This window comes from Rana temporaria, chromosome 11 (genome assembly GCF_905171775.1).
Source record: "Rana temporaria chromosome 11, aRanTem1.1, whole genome shotgun sequence".
Lineage (NCBI taxonomy): Eukaryota > Metazoa > Chordata > Amphibia > Anura > Ranidae > Rana > Rana temporaria.
The window spans coordinates 27,435,670-27,441,226 of NC_053499.1; positions in this window are offsets into that span (position 1 = coordinate 27,435,670).

A 5,557-nucleotide genomic window follows, 5' to 3' on the forward strand; every position below is an offset into this window, starting at 1 on the left:
TGATCGCGCCCGCCGGGCATGCGCACGGGAGTCAGGGGCGAGCGGGGAGCGCGCGCCCACCCCTAGTGGCCTGCGCGAGAGCCGACGTTATACTACGGGCTCTCGCACAGGGGAGCCGACTTGCCGCCGTAATATGACGGTGGGCGGTCGGCAAGCAGTTAAGGAACCCCTAGGAACTTCTGGAGGGTTCCGGGGAACTCTGGTTGAGAAACCCTGCTTTAAACAGAAACATGAATTTGGGTGGGAAGATCATTTTAATGGGATTGATCCTGCAGATAAGGTTCAGTGGTGGGAGACCCCCATAATTGTAGCTTAGGTTCCATTTTTTGAGAAACTGGGAGGGAAGGAAAATGAGTTACATCATTGTGGATCATTGCTCCAAGGTATTATAATACTCCAACACCCTCATCCCTTTTAAAAATATGTACTCCTCTGTCCACTTACATTCTCGTTCACAGCACCAAATTATAGGAAAGAGTCGACAATGTTTACAACAGTGTTAAATGTCTTACATTGATCATCATGGAAGGAGATTTTAGCTCGAAACCCGATATAATTGGCACGAGAGTCAGAAGAAAATATAATTTGCATTATGTTGGAGGTGCTCTCAACTGGATCAGGAATGGATTTTCCACAAAACTTTCCTACAAATGAAAACAAACTTTGTAAACAACATTTTGAATTATCTGGCTTTTTGATGTCTTGAGTCACCACACAGCAGGTCAGCCCCTAACTAACTCACTCTCTTTTAAAGAAATGCTTTCTCCTTTTCAATGCAGGGCAAAGTGACAGTGTCTCTGGAAAGTGCCTCCCGTGGCCCCCATATACTTACCTAATCTGCCCTCTCCCCCAGTTCATTGCACCTTCATGGCTGGTAAGAATACCCCAAACTTCTAGGTATGGAGGAGCATGTGACCTGCTTCCCTGTTTAGGTGCCCTGGCCTAGCAGCCAATTGTTAGGCCCAAGCACTGTCACATGACAGGAAGAGACATCACTGCTTCTCCAGGTTCCCAACACAGACAATTTTAGTGCCAACTGCGGAGGAGCAAGGAGAGTATACAGGAAGGCATGCACTTTGCAGAGATACTACTGGCATGGACTAGGTAGCAGTGTCTCATTAAGTTTTTTTTTTTGTTGATTTCAATCTTTTTTTAACCATTCTTAGGTAAACTGTTTTTCATCTTTGTTCATTCAATTTTTTTAGCATAAAAAATACAAAATTTAAAAAAAAAGCATTTATTTCACTTGCAAAGATTGTACCAAAATGTAATTTTAGTGTCATTATAAATGGCGGCATTTTACCATAAAATCAACACTTTTTATCTGTAGTAATATGTTAAATCCCGGCTTTGGGTTGGAAGAAGAAACCCTTGCAGTGGCCCCTCCACAATCCAATAATTAAATGTATGTTACCCCTATGGCAGGGGTCTCCAAACCCTAGCCACATCCTGACCGCTACAAGATTTTTTTCAACTCCCTAGCTAGGTTAAGTGGTGTATCCTTAGTGCATTTATTGAGGATTAAGGTCAGCAGAGACTGTCGATGGTCTCTGCTTCTGATGTAAGTGAGCACTCTGATGGAAATCCTGATGTCAGGGGGACTCTAATTGGGACGCTGAGGTAAGGGGGGACTCTGATGGGGACACAGATGTAAGAAGGAACTCTGGTGAGGACCCTGATGTAAGAGGGCAACCTGATGGAGAACTGTCATGATGTGCAAGCTTAGGGGATCCACATAGGAGGTGTACAACTCACATTTCCTCCCTGCTCTCTCTGCACTGCTCCCAGGGCTGGGTTGACAAGAGTAGTGATGGAGACTACTCCTGTAAGCCTTGTAATAGAAGAAACTCAGCACAGGGTGCCCCAATCCCTGCAATAAATCCTTGTTCCGGCCCCTGCTGATGGGGCCCTGATGTAACAGGGGACTCCGATAGGGCCCTGACTAAGGGCAATTCTGATGGGAATTTTCATACAGCCCGTGAATATTTGTAAAATGTACATGTTGCCCTTGTAATGAAAAGATTTAGACCCCTGCTCTAGTGGGTAGAGGAAGAGTCTGTATTATGTATCTTACCCCCTTGCTCCAGCAGGCTTCAGTGATCTTCTCTTCTTTCCAAAGTGCCAGGCTGTGGTTGGTCCCTGGATGTCATCACTTACAACGCAGTGTTATTAATCCTGCGTTGTATGTAAACAGGGCAAGCACGCGACTAAAGTCAGCAGCACCTTAAAAGGGAGGCTGGGGGGAGGACCAGCCGCAAAGACTAAAGGAGCCTGCCAGAGTGAGAAATCAGATAAATGTTACACCTTATTCCTATACCACTAGGCAAAAGGGAACATTAAAACCTTACAATGTGTGGGAGGCCCATAAGGGTATTATTGTTTTATTGTGCGCAGAGTTGAACTTTAAACATATCTCTTGCCTTTTCTTTTTTTTTTTGCCTGTAGAATGCATTGAAAACAAAATACTTTTTTTCAAGACACCAGCCAAAATGCCATAAAAATTAAATAAAAGATAGAATGCGTTACTTCGTTATTAGTAATAAGTAATGATGAAGTTATTGCTGAATCAATCAGGCTTTAGCTGAAATGCAAAAATTGCTCTAGTGCATAAGGAGTATACAAATAAGACGAGAAGGCTAAAGTGACACATAAACAATATTTTATATTTACCTGTCTAGAAAAAAATTGTAAAAAAAAATCTATAATTTTATTCAGTCCTGACTATCATGGATAAAGAAAGAAAATATCTACACAACAACTACACATTCCCTGCAAGGGAAGATCCATTGCTGTCAATGCTTATCATATAGAATATAACATTTATTATTATATTATATTTCTGTAGAGATTCCCTTTCTGAGGTGCTCAAAGTGCCCAGATTCACGTAGGAGAGCGCATCTTTGTGCGGGCGTAACGTATCCTATTTACGTTACGCCTCCGCAACTTTGACAGGCAAGTGCAGTATTCACAAACCAAAGTTGCGGCGGCGTAGCGTAAATAGGCCGGTGTAAGCCCACCTACAGTAATTCAAATGTGGAAGATGTGGGCGTGTGTTATGTAAATTTATTGTGACCCCACGTAAATGACGCTTTTTACGAAAGGCGCATGCGCTGTCCGTGAAAGTATCCCAGTGCGCATGCTCCAAATTAACCCGCAAGAAGCCAATGCTTTTGACGTGAACGTAAATGACGCCCAGCTCTATTCGCGAACGACTTACGCAAACAACGTAAAATGTGAAAAATTTGACGCTGTTCCGACGTCCATAACATTGGTAAACCTCATCTAGGCCTCATAGAGCAGGGGTAACTTTACCCTGGAAAAAGCCTTACGTAAACGACCTATCTGTACTGCGATGACCAGGCGTACGTTCGTGAATAGGCGTATCTAGCTGATTTACATATTTATAGGCGTAAATCAGCGTACACGCCCCTAGCGGCCAGCGTAAATATGCAGTTAAGATGCGAAGGCGTAGGAGACTTACGCTGGTCGTATCTTATACAAATTCTGGCATATCTGATTCTTTGAATCAGGCGCCAAGATACGACGGCTCAGACTCAGAGATACGACGGAGTATCTGGAGATACGCCGTCGTATCTCCTACATGAATCTGGGCCTTTATCTCTGGTTGAAGAAGCCAACTTGTGAATAATCACTACAATATCATACTAGGGCCAATTAACCTTCTATGTGTATGTAATGTGGAAGGAAACACAGCCAAGCACAAGGAGAACATGCAAACTCCATGCAGATAGTGTATTGACTGAAACTTAAAGCGGTAGTTCACCCACAATCCCATGATTTTACCATCGAGACAGGCATTGTAGCGCGAGCTACAGTATGCCTGTCCCGATTTTTTTAACCCCATACTCACCTTGTAGTCGTCCATCGTAGATTTCGTCTCCCGCGGGGAATGGGCGTGCCTATGGAGAGGGAGGATGATTGACGGCCGGCTCTGGCGCGTCACTCTCCCCGAAGACAGCCGGAGTAGGTCTCGGCTCTTCACGGCGCCTGCGCACAGGCTATGCGCACGCGTCGTGAAGACCAAGCCTATTTCGGCTATTTCCGGAGAAGCGTGACGCGCCAGAGCCGGCCGTCAATCATCCTCCGTCTCCAGAGGCACGCCCATTCCCCGGTATCTTCGATGGACGACTACAAGGTGAGTATGGGGGGAAAAAATTCGGGACAGGCATACTGTAGCTCGCGCTACAATGCCTGATTTTAAGGTAAAATAAAAAAAAAAAATTTTTTTCCCGTCGATAGGGTGAACCCCCGCTTTAAACCAAGGGTTCTGGTGATGCAAGGCAGTAATCCTAACCACTAAACTACAGATTATGGTTTTGATTTTTCTGGTTCAAACTTGCCCTGTGATGACATGCTGAGTATGATAAAGAATGATTCAATGCTTCTTTCCAGATTTACAGACATGGGGACAGCAGTGACTGCAGTAAGACATTTAACTTACCTGCCACTTCAATTTTATCCAGATCATTATAAATGAGCACATAATCAAAAACACAGCCTTTACTCTGTTCAACTTCAAAGACGATAAACGTGACCTAGACAACAGAGAGTGAAAGCTGAGCAGTAAATAAAGTGTGAATATAGAACCTTCATGCAGCCAAACTGAGATAACATCTAATGTATTAAGGGCCGACTTTAACGCAGAGAAAAAGGGGCAGCCGCCCCAGGCCCAGTCATTGTTGTGGGGCTCAAAGCAGCTGCCCCTTGAGCCAGCGCTGCTCGCAAATAGTTTTCCCTGTGTAGCCAGGCAGCCGATTCCCTCAGACTCATCTGCCTGACCTCTCCGCTAGTTTACTGTGCTGTGACAGGGGAGAAGTGAGCTGCGGGTTATCTGTGCCACTCCCTGCTCACCCCCCCCTCCTGTTAACAGCGTGGAGATTAACTACAGGAGTCGGGTCTTTTTAATCCCCATTTACCGCCCGCTGTTTTTCCCACTCCTGGGATGTACACACAGAGTGGTTGCTGTAATCTGACTTCCTGTTAGAGGGTGGCTACGTTCGTTCTCCATGGTCCCACTGTTGGAACATAGGCTCCCTGTCTTGCTCACTCCTGAGATAGACTATGGAATTAGTATTATGTACAGAGCAGTGCACATGGCTGCAACTAAGGTGCACTGCTCATTCAAACCAAAGGAAAGTGAAAAGGAAAAGCAGAGGGTCGGGAGCTCACAGATGTTATTACCAAGAGCAAGAAAAACACAGCAAGAAACAATTTCTTGAAAAAAATTACAGGGCCATTAAGTGCATATGGATTATTTTGGAGGATAAGTATATTGTTTAGCGCCACTTTAAAGAGGAGCTCCAGGCTCCCGCCCAAAAAAAAATAAAGTCAGCAGCTACAGATACTGTAACTGCTGACTTTTAATATTAGGGCACTTACCTGTCCAGGAATCCAGCAGTGTCCTCACCCGAGCCTATTTTCCAGTCGAGTATCGGGTGCTGGCACTACCATCTTGCCTAAGGGAAACCGGCAGTAAAGCCTTACGGCTTCACAGTCGGTTTCCTACTGCGCATGCATGGGGGAAGGAGGGGGGGCA